Source organism: Rhinolophus sinicus, chromosome 3, assembly GCF_057876585.1.
Source record: "Rhinolophus sinicus isolate RSI-liver-muscle chromosome 3, RSI-T2T, whole genome shotgun sequence".
Taxonomy (NCBI): domain Eukaryota; kingdom Metazoa; phylum Chordata; class Mammalia; order Chiroptera; family Rhinolophidae; genus Rhinolophus; species Rhinolophus sinicus.
This window is the reverse complement of record NC_142503.1, coordinates 129,328,793-129,348,567: the sequence shown is the minus strand read 5'-3', so window position 1 is coordinate 129,348,567 and position 19,775 is coordinate 129,328,793. Positions and strand designations below refer to the sequence as shown.

The window sequence follows — 19,775 nt, the reverse complement described above, 5'->3', positions numbered from 1 at the left end:
AATAAAATAAATAAACAGGAGACAGATAACTACCACATACATGCCTCTGGAATGAAGAGAACCAGGCTAATAATATTAAGCATCTAAACCTGGCTTTCTAAAAGCAAATTCTTAGTTGGATTAAAACAATGACACGACAAGAAGTAAAAATATAGCATTTCAAGATCCAAGTTACTAAGTGAGGTTACATATCCCCCAAAAGGCTATGGGTGTAAAGCTACTGCCATCCAAGTGTGGTCCAGGGACCCCTGAAAGACACTTTCAGGGACAGGATACCAAATTCAGTGAGTGTCCTCTCTTGTGCGTGCAGATCAGTACCCAGCCAAAGATTCAAAGTTTCAAAGTGACTGCCCCTGCAGGTCTCTCTCTCTCTCTCTCTCTCTCTCTCTCTCTCTCTCTCTCTCTCTCTCTCTCTGTCTCTCTCTGTCTCTCTCTCTCTCTCTCTGTCTCTGTCTCTGTCTCTCTCTGTCTCTCTCTGTCTGTCTCTCTCTCTCTCTCTCTCTCTCTCTCTCTCTCTCTCTCTCTCTCTCTCTCTCCCTGCAAATCTCTCCTCTCTGGTACACTGCTCCACAAATTCTAGGTGCCTCTGCATCCCCGAACTCCTATTCTGTATCATCAGCACAGTGAGAGAACTGGGCTATTTTTGGTAAGTCCTCCCTGCACTGACGCCTAGGAACTGGCTGCAGAAAGCGGGCTGTGGCAATGTTAGGGCTCATATCATTTGTGTTCCCCATCTCTGTGCTACTTGTAGTCCAACGTCCAAAATTAGGGTTTCTTTTATTTTGTCCAGTATTCTAGTTAGAAAGTCAATTCCTATAGTACTCTACCTTTATTGGTGAAGCAGAAGTCACGGTAATTTATTTCAATTGTATTCTACAAATGTATCAGCCCATGATGGACTGGGAAAAAACTGGTCCTTCAACCACAGATTGACAACTGCATTAGATAATGTTTCTTCTACGGCATGTTGCTTGAATTTTGGGGGATGAATAGAACTAATTCAGGTAAAGGATTGGTGGAGACAATGCAGCACTTTCTAGGCAAAGTGCTGACCCATGGGAAACATGGGGACATAATGCAAGGAAGATATCTTAGACTATGCCACTTAAAATTTGTGCCTAAGATTATTTGGAAAGTTATAGATCTCTGTACCACGCAGAAAATGATGGAAATAATAATTTTAAACATTTCCCCAAGCATACTAGTGAAACTGTACAGCGAATGTTTAGTGCTTTCTTCTTAGAATCCTAGCTCGTTCTCCTGTATTTACCCCTCAAGCTGCTATTTGGAGAAATAGAGTCCGAGATGACCGTGGTGCAATTCGAAATACAGCCACCAGATGGCGCTGCTTCCCTCACATGTGGTTCGCGTTCGTATTCAGGTGGTGGTTTGACTCCCATACCTTTGTAGCCACAAGACAGACTGTTGCTGTGCAGAACGAGTCTCCTCATTTATGCATTTGATGTGTTCCAAAGAGCAAGGATCATTTTCTTCTGCCAACATGCTTTCTGCCACCTGTTCAGTTCTTGTGATCTTAATATTCAGTAAGTAACATTTTATTCTAAATCTAAATGATTTTTAATTTTCCTATAATCTTAGACAACCTTTACTTTTCTTCTTTGGTTGAAAACTCTCTTCAGGCACATTTGTAACATAAAAACATAATTTTTTTTAGGAGGGTCTAATGGAGACTCAGTGAACCAGACAGAAGGCTCTGTTATCCTCCCCGAGGGGGCATCTATGATCCTGAACTGCAATTACCAGACCACCTATTCAAGTCCTTTCCTTTTCTGGTATGTCCGGTATCTGAATAAAGCTCCCCAGCTCCTTCTGAAGAGCATGACAGAAAACCAGAGGACAGAGCATCAGGGTTTTGAGGCCAAGCTTGTGAAGCGTGACAGCTCCTTCCACCTGCAGAAATCCTCACTCCGAATGGCAGACTCTGCTGTGTATTACTGTGCTCTGAGTGACACAGTGAGGGGGACTGCAGGGGGAGCTGAGCACAAACCCAGAGGGGCGCAGGTGCTGCCTGGCTGTGGGCAGCCCTGGGAGACAGAGTTGTATTCGCTCCCTAAGCAGGGTTGAGTTTATTTAGCATTTCCTCAGGAAAATGAACCAAGCCCAGGTAATTCCTAGAAACCAGGCGGTTGGGGATTGCTCTGCGGGTAGGATAAGGGGGAGTGTCAGTGCTAATGAGAACCCCAGCTTTGATCCCCACCAGTGCCTGGGCTCAGCCAGAAAGACGCCTCTCTTCTCCAGACTGCAAACGTCTCATAGGAAACATTTCCAGAAAAAGTGTCATGGGATTACTCCCAACCAAGGTATTTTAACCACTTAACTATTTAAAATCTCCAGTAATCTTGTGATTTTCATACAAACATTCACAAAACAAACAAGGGACACAGAATCTGGTCTTTAGTGTCCTGCATAAGTCTCCACAACTAAGACAAGCTTTGCCCGACTCTGGCTCAGTTCTTGCTGCAGAAAGTTCAAACCAACTTCCCATTAACATTTTATTCCATATTGCTCTTCAGGAAAGTGCTGTGGAGGGACTCGCAGGTCAAAGCACCTAAGGATGCCCCCTCTTCCTGTGACACTACACACTAGGTGAGGGGCCCCAGTCAGGAAATGCTCCATCCAGTGAGCGCTCACTCTGCACGTTCAGTCTCCTCTACCATCACCGAGATCTTTAAATCCCAAGTATGTGATCTGTCAGTCACCTGGGTTTGGGCTTTAGGTTCTAAGATAATTTTCATTTGAAAAGATGCCAGAATTTTGACCGATCTCAGCTCTTTAAGTATTAAACGAAAATATTTCAATATTCTTATGTGTTTCACTGTAAAACAAGAAAGATCCATGTGTACCTCTCACAAGAAGGACCCATGTTTGTCTATAGAGTAGGAAATATAGAGCATAAAGAATAGGAAAGTAGATTAGTCCGCTTGGGCTGCCATAACACGATACCACAGAGTGTGTGTCTTAAACAACAGAAATTTATTCTCACACAGGCTGGAAGTCCAAGATCAAAGTGCTAGCAAGGTTGGTTCCTGCTGAGCATTTCTTTCTGACTGGCAGACAGCTGCCTCTTTCATTGTCCTCACATGGCCTTTCCTCTGTACATATACAGAGAGAGAGAGAGAGAGAGAGAGAGAGAGAGAGAGACAGAGAGACAGAGAGACAGAGAGACAGAGAGAGACAGAGACACAGAGAGAGAGATAGAGAAAGGTAGTGTCACTGTCTCTTCTTATGACGTCACCAGTCCTGTTGGATTAGGGCTCCTCCATTATGACCTCACTTCATTTAATTACCTCCTTAGAGGCCCTATATAGTCACATTAGGGGTTAGGGCTTTAGCATAGGAATTGTAGGCAGATACAATTCAGTCCATAGGAGAAGGACATACAATGTTTATTATTAACTAGGATGCTAAATGGATAATGTAATCCCATGTTTCTGGATTCCAAATTTGAGCTATAATAGCATTACATAGGAGAACAGAGTCACCTGAACATTAGTTAAACATCAAACCTTAGAATGAACTCTCAATTCTATTACGAAACAATGGAGAATTCTCTTGGATTCTTTCTACTGACCTCATGAGTTCAGCTGAGGTGTAAGTTGAGTTTATTGAGATGGGAGCAAGGATACCCAGGATTCATTCCCTCCTTGCGTCATTTGTTAGTTATTCTTCATTTGCCCTTTCACCCATGTCCAGGCTTCCTCCCCATCTATCTGTCCTGTTCTGTGCCCTGGTCGTCCAACCCCTGTAATCGGCATCATCCAGGCTTTTCTTGCTTTTTGGTATCTTACTGTATTCAGCCACTGGTAAAAACTTGCAAGATCTGGGGGTGGGAAGAGTATTTCTTCAAGTATTCAATCAATATTTCTTCTTTTGCCCCTTGCCTGCTAGGATGTGGTGGTTCTGACACCGATTGCCTCTCTCTCCCTTGTGGACTAAATGTTTGTGCCCCAGCACCCCTCAATTCATATGCTGGATTGCTAACTCCCAATGTTATGGTGTTTGGAGGTAGCACTTTTGAGCGGTAATTAGGTTTAGATGATATCATGAGGATGAACCCCCATGATGGAATTAGTGTCCTTATTTTGTTAAGACTTTTTTTTTTAGATCAGTATGATCCCAAGTATGATAAGAACAAAGAAGGCCACACCGAAGCACATCACAATCAAAATCATGAAAACAATGATAAAGCTCAGATCTTAAAAACAGGCAGAGGAAAAAGACAGATACATTACATGCATGCAGGAACAATAACACACATAATGACGATTTTTTTACCCCAAAAATGGAAACCAAAAGACAGTGAACCAACATATTTAAAGTACTGTTAGAAAGAAAATCAATGACCTAGAACTCTATGGCCAGCAAAAATATCCTTTAAAAATAAAGCAAAGTATATTTTCAAAGAGATGAAAGCGAAGATCACTTGTCTCCAGCTGACCTGAGGTACAAGAAATGCTAAAGAAAGGTCTTCATGTTATAAGAAAATGGCATCGCATGGAAATTCCACTTCACAAAAAGAAACAAAGAATACCAGAAAAGGTAGATATCTGGGTAAAAATCTTAAAGGCTTATTGGTCATTTTAATAACTATTTACTTTAAAAAGCTGTTGTCTCGGGGCTGGCCTGGTGGCTCAGGTGGTTGGAGCTCCGTGCTCTTAACTCTGAAGGCTGCCGGTTCAATTCCCACAGGGGCCAGTGGGCTCTCAACCACAAGGTTGCTGGTTCGACTCCCACGAAGGATGGTGGGCTGCACCCGCCTGCAACTAGCCACGGCTATTGGACCTGGAGCTGAGCTGTGCCCTCCACAATTAAGACTGAAAGGACAACAACTTGAAGTTAAACCACACCCTCCACAACTAAGATTGAAAGGACAACAACTTGACTTGGAAAAAAAAAAAAGTCCTGGAAGTACACACTGTTCCCCAATAAAGTCCTGTTCCCCTTCCCCAATAAAATCTAAAAAAAAAAAAAAAAAAAAAAAAAAAAAAGCTGTTGTCTCTTTAAATCAAACTAAAAATAATGTGTTGTGAGTGTTTATATAGCATAGTCAGATGGAACAAGAACATGTTTTATTCATGAAGGGAAATGATGTTATTTGAAAGACAAAAATAAATTAAGTGCGTATTTTAATCTCAAAAGCTACTACTAAAAATAGCACAAAACAAGTAGAGGTTATCTTTGAGATATCAAGTAAGCAGAGATTATTTTTGGCAGGGTACAAAATATACTAGTCATAAAAGAAATATGCTAAGTAAGGCACAAACAAAATTTAAAATTTCTGCTCATCAAAACACAATATTAAGAAAATCAATAAGCAATCTGGAGTTTGGAAAAAATATTCCAGAAGGATGTATCTGGAAAAGGTTTACTTTCAGAATATATAAAGAACTTTCATAAATCAATAATAAAAAAGATAACAGAATAGCAAAATACATAAATAGGATGGCTAATAAGTACTGTAAATATGCTCCACATCATTAGTCATCAGGGAGATGCAAATTAAATCCACATTCAGATTCCATTCATCCCCTCTAGGAGGGCTGAAAACAAACCCTCAGACCAAGGGGACACTTGGTGAGCTGCTGATGGGAATGTCAAATGATGCAATCACTTTGGGGATTTGCTGTGGCCCAGCAAGTCCATTCATAGGTACTGACTCAAGAAAAGTGAAATACGGACCCACAAATGACCCATACAAAAATGTTTGTAGCAGCCTTGTTCATATTTGCCAGAAACTGAAAACAATGCAAATTTCTATCAGCAGCAGAATGTGTAAATAACTATGTATAAGGAATATCACTCAGCAATAAAATAATGGACCACTGACTGATACACACAACACAAAATGAGTCTCCAAAACCTTATGTTGAGCAACAGTAAGCAGACCCTTCCCCCCAAATACTGTATGGTTCCATTTGTATGAAGTTCAAGCACAGAAAAAATTGAACCATGGCTATAGAAATCAAAAGGTGGTCTCCTCTGGGAAGGAGGGTTTGACTGGAGAGAAGCATGGGGGACTTTCTGGGATTATGAAAATGTCCTCTATTTTGTTTGGGTGGTGAGTATATAAGGATATGAAATTCTCAAACATTGAAATTAACATATAGGAACTGTGCATTTTATTGTGATTAAATTTTACTTCAATAAAAAGGAACCAAAATCAAACAAAGTAACCTATACATGGAGAAATGTGCACCTGCATAATTACAGAGCTAGATGAATTGTCACAGATTGGAACAACCCAGGTAAACAGCGCCTACATGCCAGGCCACTCCTGTCTCGACCACCCCCAAGTCACCACTATCCTGACATCTCACTGCACAGATTAGATTTCTCTGTTTTTGTACTTTATATAAATAGAACCACTTAGCATGTTCTCTTGTATCTGGCTTTTATTTATTTTTTTAAACAATTTTACCTCTGTGAGATTTATTCTTATTATTATGGATAGCTGTTGATCTTTATATTCAGAGCTATATGATCTTCCGTTTCCTTTAATCATTTTATTTGTGTGTATTTAGCCTCGCAGAGCATAGTAAGGTCCAGCTAGTCTTTGTTGATTCCATGTCTCAAGCTTTTGTCAGAGGGATTGGGAGTATGTTGTAATTGTACCAAAATATAGCTGTTCTGCAACAATTGGAAAAGTATAAATAAATTTCTGCAATAACCACAGAATGCTGGGCAAACAGATTTTCTTTGTGTGCATTTTATTTTATTTTGGTTCACTTTTGTATTGAGGTCTATTTTTTTTTCCACAATGAAATGCACAGATCTTAAATGCTCAGTTCAATGTGTCTTGTGAATTATACACTGTTAAAACAACATATAAATCATTTCCTTCACCTCAGAAGGCCCCTAGTGCCCCTTTGCAGTCAAATCTCTCCTCCTACAGACAACCATTTTCCTGTATTTTTATCACTGATGTTTCATCATCCTGGGCTTTAAAAAAATTCCATTTTCTCATAATGTATCAAGGATGTTAGATGTCACTAAATTAATATATTCATTTGGATGAGACAAATAGATGATTAAAAGCCTGTAGTCAATTGAATCACGCTTATAAATCAGCACACTGACACCAAGCAAATAGGACACCAAATTCCGTGCTGCTGAAACATGAAGCTATTGAGGTGCTGAAAGCCTTGGAGCTGCAGTTGCTGCAGCAGTGGGATGAAGACATATTGGCAATTTTTTTTTTTCTTTTTAAAGATTTTATTGGGGAAGGGGAATAGGGCTTTATTGGGGAACAGTGTGTACTTCCAGGACTTTTTTCCAAGTCAAGTTGTTGTTCTTTCAATCTTAGTTGTGGAGGGCACAGCTCAGTTCCAGGTCCAGTTGCAGTTGCTAGTTGCAGGGGGCCCAGCCCACCATCCCTTGCGGGAGTCGAACCGGCAACCTTGTGGTTGAGAGGACACGCTCCAACCAACTGAGCCATCTGGGAGGCAGCTCAGCTCAAGGTGCCCTGTTCAATTTTAGTTGCAGGGGGCAGAGCCCACCATTAATTAATTTAAATTAATTCCTTGTGGGACTCGAGGAGTTGAACTGGCAACCTTGTGGTTGAGAGCTCACTGGCCCATGTGGGAATTGAACTGGCAGCCTTTGGAGTTAGGAGCACAGAGCTCCAACTGCCTGAGCCACCGGGCCGGACCGGCAATTTTTTAATGGCTACATATTAGATATAAGAAAATAAGAATGCGTGGTCTGGTGAGTTTGCACTCATTTTGGCTGTAGGATGCAATATTGGAAGGCAAGATTGTTCTAGCACAGACTTTTTACTGATAGCTGTTAGACACATGGAGCTGGATGAAGTTCATCAATCAGGAAACTTGCTGTGACAGCATTAAGCAGACAAGGAGCTTTATCCAGTGTAATTTCCCCCAGAAACCAATGCTTCAAGTGTAGGGAGAAAAGTTATGCTGATTGAGAGAGAATAGTTTTATCTACTCATCTGAAAAGAAATCTGTGAACACATTTTACTGTGGATTTTGGCTGGAAACAAAAACAAAACAAATAAACAAACAAAAAGCACCATACAAAAAGATGGATGACTGTTCTCAGAAGTCATCATGATCATAACAAATATTATTTCTTATGGAATTTACAACTCCATCTTAGATGTACTGTCTGAATACAGCAAATGGTTGTGTCATTAATATCCTACAATTCAATTTAACTCATAACTCATACGTGTCCAAATATAATTGGTTGTTAATCAATTAAAAAAAACAACACTAAATAGGCAAGTTAGAATCTCCAACCATGGCAACATGTGGAGAAGCCGCCAAAAGCTCAGCTCCGGAGTCCGACTACCTGGGTTTGAAGCCCAGCTCTGTCACTTAAAATTTCATATTTTTAAAAATTGTTTTCATTCAGGAGAGATAAGCCTGTCTCTGGTGATGCTGGGCTGGGTCCCTAGATGGCAGTGTTTCCATTTCTGCCTCCCACTCTGCGAATCAGTGTGCTGTTTGTGTGTGACTTTTCTCTGACTGGGCAGATTCTGTAGAAATGTTTGAACCTATGAGATAGCAAAGCAGATCCTTTATCTTGTGACCCTTGTCAATACTACAGACACAGGAGCAGTTCTCAGTGAGTATAAGTGACAGAAGGAATGGACAAATTCCTGAGTCTGCTCATCTTTTGGCTGCAACTGGACTGTGAGTTAGAGGGATCTGGAAATGGGCAAAGAACAGGCAGACCCGGGACATTGCTTCCCAGGGAAGAGAGAGAAAGACAGGGACTTGTACCAGTATGGTTTTCTGAGAGTTCCTGTGAAATTTTTAACAAATAATAAATGTAAAAGTAATTTCCAAAGAAAATTAGCCACTAACCAGTCCCTCCCTATGTTCTCTTTCTGAATAGGCGTGAGCAGCAAACAGGAGGTGAATCAGAGTCCTGAAGTTCTGACTGTCAAAGAGGGAGATGGCTTGTTTCTCAACTGCAGTTACACCGATAGCAACTTTTATGCTCTTCAGTGGTATAGGCAAGACCCTGGAAAAGGGCTGACATTTCTGTTATTTCAGTCAAGCCCAGGAGTGCAAGAAACTGGAAGAATTAAAGCCTTCTTTGATAAAACGTCAAGACATAGTGCTTTACACATTGCGTCTGCTCAGCTCAGCGACTCAGCCACCTACCTCTGTGCTGTGAGGCACAGTGCACAGCAGCCACCTGTCACCAATACCCAAACTCTGCAGCTGAGGCTCCAACCACATGTCCTATCCTTGAAGCTGAGGAACCTTTCTCCATTAAGGGGTTTTCAAAATTGTCTCTCTATGACATTTCTCAGAGGAATAAATTTCAACTTATGAAATTCACATTGGACCTTCAGCAAGAATGAGAATATTAGATCGGAGATGGCCTATTGTCAGCAACTTTCCAGTATTTAAAACTATATGCTGCCTGTCTAACTGGTTCCAATACTCTTTTGTAGTTTTATTGTCCATACTCATAGACAGAAACAATTAAAACTACAAAACCTGATGTAATGATCTGACGTTAAATTGTGAATTCTTTGATGCTTAGATTTTTATCAACATCAAATTAAATAATACCTTTACTGAGATCAATATGCATGCCATACAGTTTACTCTTTTAAAGTGAACAGTTAAGTGGCATCCAGTACACTCACAATGTTGTGCAACCATCACCTCTCTCTAGTTTCAAAACCCCCTCTCATTAAGCAGTTGCTCGCCATTCTCCCCTCCCCCAGCCCCTGGCAACCACCAGTCTGCTTTGTCTCTAGGGATTTATTCCACCTGCTGGTTCCAATACTCTTTTGTAGTTACATTGCCCACTGTTGCCACGTCTGTGCACTCAATCCTATATAAACTGTATTCCTTACCTTTGCTGGCGGGTGCCTTTCCTTATGTTCTTCCTTTGGTAAGAAATGGCCTTGCCTGATCATATCTATTAAGTTTTTATGAACTTCTTGCTGATCAGTTACAAAATTTTTACATTAATGGGAGTAATATAAAAATTGTAATACAACTGCACAATGGGCAGAATTCTAAGATGGTACCCAAGATTTCTGCCCCCTGGTGTACATGCCATATGTATACTCTTATCCCCTTGAGTGTGGGCAGAACCTAGAAGATGATAGACGACACTCCTGTGAGTGAGTTATGTTATAGGCAAAGATGAAGGGATTTGCTGCTGTAATTAAAATCCCTAATCAGTTTGACTTTGAGTTAATTAAAGAGAGGTTGGTAGGCCTGATCTAGTCAGGTGGGCTCTTTATAAAGAGAGCTTTTCCTGAGATTGGAGGCATTCTCCTTCTAGTCTTGAGGAAGCAAGCTGCCATGAATTCTACCAGTACAAGGAAATAAACTCTGCCAAGAACCACATGAGTTTGGAAGCGGCCCCCATGCTTCAGACCAAACAGCAGTCTTAGTTGACTCCTTGATTGCAGCCTTGTGAGATCCAGCTCAGCTGTGCCCGGACTCCTGCCCTCCAGAAACTGTGAGATAAATGGGTGTTGTTCCAAGTCACCAAGTTTGTGGTAATTTGTTACACAGCAATAGGACACTAATACAGACTTAATGAACTGGTTAATGCATGTCATCAGTTTATAATATTTAGAATTTGTTACAGCATGAGAAAACTTGAAATGTAATGAACTTTTACAACACATAGTAACTTAATAAATATTTCCCAACTTATGACTATAATTCTAAAAATTTACATGCCATAATCAAGATTCACTGTGAATTAAAAAAAATTTTTAAACTATTCCTAACATATGCTACAAATGTATTGTCATATGAAGAGACAATTTAAAAGCATGGAGCCAAAAAACATAGAAACAAAAAGTATTATAGAAATGTGTAGGGAAATGAATAATAAAATGTCATGTCACTTTCTAGATTGTATGACGTTTGTGGTATTTGATTTTTAAAAATGGTTTGTAATTTGTAGTGATTTTATTTCTCATTCTAAAAATTATTTTGTATCCAATTTTTATTCACACTTTTGTGTTCTTTCAAAAATCCCCCATTTTATAAGTTTCAGGGCCTATGAAACATAAATCCTCCTCTGTATATAATCATAATGCTTTACATTTCAACTATAGGAGGGAAGCAAGCTGGTAGGGAAGGTTCACAAAAATTGTGAATTATCTCCTTAGTTCTCTATTTGGCCCCTAGAGTGCGATGTTGCCCAAATTGGAAATGGCTTTTCTGTAACGGATCATAATAAGCTCACAAAAACCTTTCTTCCCTACAGCTAATAGAGATGTTCTGACTGCAGTTTTTAGATAAGGATATATAAAGAATCTCAGATGCCAGAGGTAGGCAGTTTTGTCAAGAGAGCGTCTCTTCCTAACTATTCCTACAACGTCTCTGAAAAGAAGTTACGTATTTAAATCCCCTGTCATTTCCTCCTCAACCTCAGAGCAACCTGGGTTCAAGTCTCCCAGTCATCAGATTTTGTTTGCTTGTTTGTGGGGAATCGCTCAGAAAGGAGCTTGTTGCTGCTTTACTGCTGGGCCATGACCTTAATGTTCACCTTGATGATTGGGGTGCACCTGTTCCTGAGTGAATAACTCCATTATAGAACACTGTTCTGCTTTGACTCTGAATAGAGACTCTTTGTCTTCGCTGAGTTCATTGCTATAGCATTGATGTCTCAGGAGGAAAAGGAGCCCAGTCGGTGACCCAACCTGATTGTCACATCAACATCTCTGAAGGAGCCCCTCTGGAGCTGAGGTGCAACTATTTTTCTTCATTTTCATCGTATCTCTTCTGGTATGTGCAATACCCCCACCAAGGACTCCAGTTCTCCTGACGTACACATCTGGAAACTGCCTTGTTTCAGGCCAGAGGATTTGAGGCTGAATTTAGAAAGAATGAGACCTTCCACCTCAGGAAACCTTCAGCTCATTGGAGTGACTTGTCTGAGTACTTCTGTGTTGTGAGTGACGCAATGACTGAGACTGTAGGGGAGCTGAACACAAACCTCTAGAGACATTCCAGCTTAAAAGACTCTGGTTCTCAGCCTCGGTTATTTCCAGGAACCTTGCATGTTCTACGAAGGCAAACAACACAGAGAATTTCCCTACCGTGTTTCCTACTGTGTTCCCCGGAAAATAAGACCTTAGCCAGACAATCAGCTCTAATGCGCCTTTTGGAGCAAAAATTAATATAAGACCCGGTCTTATTTTACTATAAGACCTGGTGTAATGTAATCTAATATAATTAACATAATATAATACCGGGTATAATATAATATAATACCCGGTCTTATATGGTATAATATAATGTAAGACCGGCTCATAATAATTTTTGCTCCAAAGGCTCATTAGAGCTGATTGTCAGGCTAGGTCTTATTTTCGGGGAAACACGGTAACCAAGTGGTTTCCAGTAATAGTCATTCTAAATGAAACACAATAGCATGCCAAAATGTCCATGTGGAATCCTGGGGTTGGTTGTTGCACGCGTGACCGACCCATCCTTTATCAGACCCATCCAGACTCTCTCCTCTTTCTCCCTTCCAATTCCACTTCTCTAATATTTGCCAAGTGCCCATAATAGTTATTCCTTAATCAGCTTTACTTACTTTTCTACACTATTTCTTACAGTGCCATTAGTAAACATTTGCAACATTCTTGAACAGTTCGTCTGCTCTTCAGTGTCTGTAGGTCACTTCCTTTTCTACATCAGTGAAAATATAGAGGTTCTCATTTTCATCGTTTTCGCCTCCAAATCCATCTACAGAGGATTAGTATTATTTATAGTGTCTGAGCCAAGAGCACAAACTAAAATTATTTTTGTTTTTCAAAAAACATTTATTTTTTAAAAAAATAATCTACTAAAACTAACAAGCAGAATACAAATAAATACTAATCATCAAATGTTTTCATTAAGTATCTAAAACTAAAGTTTTATGTAAAATGTATTTTAAAATTTAATTACAGATATTTTTATAAAAATAAAACTATTCACAATGTTACCAGTGCAAAGTCTGTGTGCCCAATGCTTCAAAAGGCCAAAACTCAAAACGTCAGAGCTTGGAGTAAGGAAAGGTTTATTGATTGCGAAGTTGCCAACTGAGAAGATGAGAGCCCTAGTGGTTTCTCAAATCCATTTCAGGGAAGTACAGAACTCAGGCTTCTTTTATGTCAGGGGAAGGGGAAATGGGAGGGGCTGTTTTTGTAAAACTCAAGCTGCCAGCAGAATTCCTCTAATGATTAGCATGTCTACGAATATATGCAAGACTAAGCAGGAGCTATTAGCCTGAAGGCCATGGGCACCACACAAGCTTGAACAAGATGGAGTCAAGAGTTCGAGCATTTCACTGTTCCAATTCTTGTTTCAGTGGCCATCTATCTAGTTGCTAAATAATATCACACTTTATGTGCGTTCAGACTAGAATAAATATGTACAGTTTAAAAGTAATATTGTTTAATACTGCAAAGTGTTCCAGCCATCATGAGCAACGGTTGTGAATATGATGCTGAGTAATGAGCACCTTTCAGAACCACAGATGAGTACGTAAGAGATGCAAGGAAATGGCTCTGCAGCACTCCTGGGAAACAATATTTTATTATGTAAGAATCTATTGCATCCATGCCATCTGAGAGGAAAGATTGGTCCAGTTAATTAAATTTTCTTTTCTCTTCCCTCACATCCCCCAGACTCCAAATCAGTGTGCCTTCTGTGTCAGTAGCAGTGCAACTTACAAATTTTTCTGATATGCAAATGCAATTTCAAGGACAAATGTTGAGGTATGTGAGGAAGCATTTTCCTTGAGCCTGGACGGTGTTAGTTGTTTAAGGTTACACATTGTGGCCAGATTCAAGTGACAGACACACCTGTGTTCTTTAGTACGTGTGTGTGTTCTGTAGGGTGTGTGTTGTCAGTGTTAGTTGTTTAAGGTTACACATTGTGCCCAGATTCAAGTGACAGACACACCCTATGTTCTTTACGTGTGAGGTTTCTGTGGTGTGTGCGTTGTCAGTGGCCCTGTCCACATACTTGCTTGTCTTTTCTGTTCCTTGTATTGAAAATAAAGTCACCTTTCAAAGATCACTCCTCTTTGCTTGTTATTTTCCTCTCTTGTCACCTCCACAGAAGGCATGCAGGATCATGTCTTTCATTAAACTGTCTCCGTAAGAGGCCTGAAGTAATTGTTACCGTAGTTCATATATATGTATGGCTTTTATTATGGTGTCCTTTACGCCTTTACCACATTTACAGAGACATTTGTCTCTCCCACTATATCACAAACTTTCTGAAGGAAGATACAGTGTCTCATTTATTTTTGTATTTTCCCAGGTCTAGAATACTCTTAAATATAATGGCTAAACTGGATTAAATCACATTGGAAGGCTGATTTTTCATAAGTTCAGAGGTAAGAATTAAATGAATTATTTTCCTATCATTACAGAAAATTACATTATATAAAATAATTTATTTCCATAAAAAGGCACTCTGGGGTCACATTGTCCTATCTATTGTAATCTCTGTCCTTGTGGACACTTTTGGAGCTTCAAGTCAGTCCACAGGTACAGCCCTAGAAAGGCAGGCTGGGCTGAGGCTGAGCCAAAGTATTAGTCAATTAGGCTTTTCTTAAACCAAGGACTACTGTGAGGCACCTAGCTGTAAATAGTCATTGAAAGATTTGAGAAATTGTATGAGTGTGCAAATGAGGGCCAGTAAGAGTAAAGAGGGAAAAACTTGTGTGTGAAGAAAAATGGAATCATTATCAGCACATAAGAAACATGCTTCTTGCTGAATATTGTTTTCAATTAACAGCTTTGCCTTATTCCTGGATGCAAGTACTAGCAGTTGGTAGCTGTGATGCCTGTGTCTGTATCTACATTGTTATCATTATCTTGATCTACGTCATTATCATTATCTATCAGAAAAGACTCCTGGAGCAAACAGAGTCATATGAAGCAAAAGGGAAGATGGAGAATTCCGAAGTATTGATTTCAGAATTTTCTAAACTTTTTAGATATCAAAGGAAATGTGAACTTCCATTTCACAGGTTCAAAATTATTTCCAAACCATTGAATGCCGCCTTTTCTTTAATATTCTTTCTGTCTCTTTCCTGTAACTAGAAAACCAAAATGAAGAGAGAGAAAGTAAGAGGGAAAAAGGAGAATATGGAAGCAGAAATGTAATGAGAAGGGACAGTGGGAGGAAAAGAGGAAGACAGAGGTATTAGAAAACAGGTTGACTGAACTGCAAACCTGAACCACAGGACGATTTTATAGATAAAAATGAGAAAACCAAAACATATTATATAGCAGCAAGGAAAATACATAAAAGCAATGTGTAAATTGATCCTAATTTTCTTCTCACAATTTACAGGCTTATTAGGTTCATTTCTTATAACAATATTTCCCACAAGTCTTGGTTATTCCAGGAAAGTCCCAATCCATATATTTCATATATTCCAATAATAGGAATTCATTAAGTAGAGAATACATAACATTTTTGTTCTTATTATTTTGTATGATTGGAATGACACTCATAGAACTAATTCATGGGTAAGTAAAGATCCTTTTGTTAGAACACTAACCAAGTTATTTGGATTAAAAACTGTGGATGTTCTTTCCATGATCCTCCCCAGATTGTAATTAGCATAGATAAGGGAGGAGGCCTCCCTTTCCTTCTCACACTCTAGTACATCCAGGATTATCAGAAAATGTCCCTCAAGTAATAGAATAAGGATCTTTCTTTCCCCCCACTCTCTCTCACTGCTCTCCAGCACATTCTCAGTGGGGGTGAGGCTGGGGGGCGGGGCTTCCTGTCACAGCCTGGCAGGGTTTGTCGGGTGAGACTGTTTGGTCGCAGGAGCAGGAACAGTTCCAGAGCCCATTCCTGCCACTCACCACCGCAGGGTATAGTTAAACATACCTGAGGGTGAAAATGTCCCGAGAGGCAAAGCGAAGCATCATGAAGAGGCTGTTGGGCACTGTGCTGGCGCTTTTGTGCACCCAGGTTTGCTGTAAGTTGGGGCTGTCCCAGCTGGGCATCTGAAAGGAGTATTATTGAGGGAGGGAAGGAGAGAGGGAGGAAAAGTCGCTGATGAATCTTGCAGACTTTCTACCCTTTTCCTAATTTATGAGGGCCTTTTCTGGGTTTTGTGGGTGTGATAGTGCCCATCGCCTGTGACTGTTTCTCCGTCTCTCATCAGGTGTGAGAGGGGCGCCGGTGGAGCAGAGTCCCACAGCCCTGAGCCTCCAGGAGGGAGCCAGTTCTACGCTGCGGTGCAAATTTTCCACCTCTACGAGCACTGTGCAGTGGTTTCGCCAAAATCCTGGGGGAGGTCTCATCAACCTGTTTTACATTTCATCAGGGACAAAGGTGAAGGGAAGATTAAGCGCTACGACAGACCCTAAAGAACGCAACAGCTCATTGCATATTTCCTCCTCCCAGACCACAGACTCAGCCGTTTATTTCTGTGCGGTGGAGCCACAGTGTTCCCCAGGCACCTGCCGCCTGTACACAAACCTCAGCTGGGCTCAGCTCCGCCTCCAACCACAATCACATCACAAAATCCCCACACAGCCTTTACACAGCTTAATATCCCTGACCCACACTGGTAGGGTTTTAACCACAGATACTTTTGGGCCTTACAGGTTGGAGACTTTGGTCTTTATCTTTCCTTCTCAGTCTACTCCTCTTCCTGCACTATATCCCTCTCACTTGGAACTAGCAGAGTAGCTGATAAGAGGACAGAACTAATATAAATATTTAAGCCACAGTATGCTGGATCCCAAAAGAGTAAAAGGTGAAAGGAATAAAAAGAACAGAAAAATTACTCCAGTAAAGATGTTATTACACAATCACCCAGCTTAGTGGGTGTCTCCACGATGTTCAGGTCAGCCTCACCGCAATATGTCCCAAGACAACTGCAGGTACTTATATCCCATACTGCAAGAGCAGCACAGCAAACAAAGAAAACTTGCTGACTGTATATATATTGACAAATCTCTGGAAAAACTTTAAAATGTATATTCCATTCAACGAAGTCCCATTCGTGTTCTCAAAGTTTGTTTTATATTCTAGGGTATGGTCTATCCTGGAGAATGTTGCCTCCATGCTTGAGAAGAATGTGTATCCTGTTGCTATAGGATGGATGTCTATTAGGACTACTTGGTTTATAATGTTCAACTTTTCTGTTTCCTTGTTGATATTCTGCCTATTTGTTTTATTATTGAAAGCGAGATATTGAAGTCTCCAACAATAATCGTTGAATTATCTATTTCTCCCTTCAATTCTGTCCATTTTTGCTTCATGTGTTTTCGAAAATGCGTGTAAAATCATTTTATATAATTGCTCTTTAATTCAGTTAAGAGAAGAAAGGAGAATGAATATGCAATTACAGTGTATTTTATAATTACCTAAAGTAAATAATTGCCTCTAATGATGTACTTTTGTGTGTGAGTGAGGATGCAGATTACTGTCTGGGGTCATTTGCTTTTAGCCAGAAGAACTTCCTTTATTATTTCTTGTAAAGCAGATCTGAGAGCAATAAATGTTCTCAGTTTCGATTTACCTGGGAATGTCTTTTATTACCTTAATTTTTCAGAGATACTTTTGTCAAGTATAGGATTTCTCATTGACGGTAGTTTTTCTTTTTGGGTTTTCCTTCGAATAGTCTGGGTCCACTGTTTTTTGTTGAGAACTCCGTTTTTAATTTTATTAGAATTACCTTGTATGTAAAGATTTGTTTTTCTCTTTTGCTTACAAGATTTTCTGTTTATCTTTTAACATTTTTACTATGTGTCTGAGTGTGAATCTGTTTGAATTTATCCCATGTAGACTTATTGAGCTTCTGAAATGAATAGATTGCTTTTTGTCAATTTGAGGTAGTTCTCAGCCATTATTTCTTCAAATATTTATTTCTGTTACTTTCTCTCTCCTTCCCTTCTGGTACTACCATTATGTATTTGTTGGTGTTCTTAATGATGTCCCATATGTCTCTATGTCTGTGTTCATTTTTCGTCACTCCTTTTTCTCTCTGTTTTACGGATTGCATAATCTTTGTAGATCTGCCTTCAAGTTCACTGAGTCCTTATTCTGGGAGCTCAGATCTACAATTGAGTCCGTTTAGTGAATTTTTCATTTTGGTTATTATACTTTCCAACTCCAGAACTTCCATTTCGTTCCTTTCAAAAACGATTTCTACCTCTTTATGGATATTCTCTATTTGATGAGATGCTGTCAACATACATTCTTCTTTAAGCATGATTTCCTTTAGTTTTTAAAAACATATTTAAACTAGGTACATTGAAAACTTTCTCTGCTAAGTCCACCCTCTGAAACCTTTCCATAGCAGTTTCTGTTGTCCAATTTTTTTCCTGTGTAAGGGTCACCCTTTCTGTTTCTTTTCATGTCTCATAATTTTTGTTGAAAACAGAACATTTTAGACAATATATTGTAGTTTCCTATGGATGCTGCTATGGGTAGAATTGTGCCTCTCCCACCCCAATTTGTACGTTGAAGTCCTAACCCCTAGCATTTTAGAATGTGACAATCTTTGGAAATAAGGTCATTACAAATGTAATTAGTTAAGATTAGGTTATTAGGATGGGCCCTAATCCAATATGACTGATGTCCTTATAAAAAGAGGAAATTTAGACACAGAGACAGACACACTGGGAGAATATCACATCAAGATGAAGGCAGAGATGGGAGTGATGTTTCTACAGCCAAGGTGCACAGAAGATTGCTATCAAACCATCGGAAGCCGAGGAATGGGACAGATTCTTTCTCAGAGCCCTCAGAAGGAATCATCTTTTCTGATACGTTGATCTTGGACTTCTGGCCTTCAGAACTGTGAGACAATAAGTTTCTGTTATTTAAGGTTTCTAATTTGTAGTACTTTGTTACAACTATAGAAAATGAATAAAGGTGCTATAATAAATTCATGACAGCTGTATTTGTGGTGGTCAAATATGGAAACCACCTAAATGTTCTTCATTGGATGAATGGATAAATATACTAGGGTACATTCATATAGTGGAATACTATTTAGTAATAAAAAGGAATAAACTACTGATACATGCAACAACTTGGATGGATCTCAAGGGTATTATGCTGACTGAAAAAATCAATTTCAGAAGGTTATATAACGTATGATTACACTTATTAAATTATTATGATTCCATGCATAATACATGATTCCATGTATACATTTTCAAAAGGACAAAATAATAGGGATGGGAAAACCATTAGTGGTTGCCAGAGTTTACCAGGGTTGTAAGAATGAGGAAAGTGTGCAACGTGTGTTTCTTTAGGATAATGGAACAGTATGTTGATTGTAGTGAAACTATACATGTGATAAAATTTCTTAGAGTTATACATCAAAAACAGTGCATGTACAAACTGGTGAATCAGAGTAATATCTGTAGTTTAATAGCATTGTATTAATCCTAGTTTTGATCATTCTAGTATGATCACTGGATCACAGATGTTATCATTGGAGTAAATTGGGTGAAATGTACAAGAAATTCTGCCATGTTTTTGCAACGACTATGTGAGTCTAAAATTATTTCAAAATAAAAAGTAAGCAGGTAAAGCAACCAGATTCCTAAACACTGCTAATTGGAGTATAAACTGGACAACGCCTTCAGCAGTTTCTCATAGAATTAAACATACATCTAACATAACCCAGTGATTCTACTTCTAAGCATTTACTCAAGGGAAATGAAAACATGTCCACAACATTTAAAAAAAATATTCATAGCAGCTTTATTCATAATAGGAATAAACTATAGAAAATATCTACAAATGACAGATCAAATA

General features: G+C 39.4%; 1 long non-coding RNA gene across 1 annotated transcript; it reads left to right on the top strand.

The window, feature by feature from the left end:
* The first annotated feature begins 15,717 nt into the window (after positions 1-15,717).
* LOC148758637 (uncharacterized) lies at positions 15,718-18,898 on the top strand. Its single transcript, XR_016020564.1, has 2 exons — positions 15,718-15,969; positions 16,159-18,898. It is a non-coding gene; the product is annotated as an uncharacterized LOC148758637 (long non-coding RNA).
* Positions 18,899-19,775: the final 877 nt, after the last annotated feature.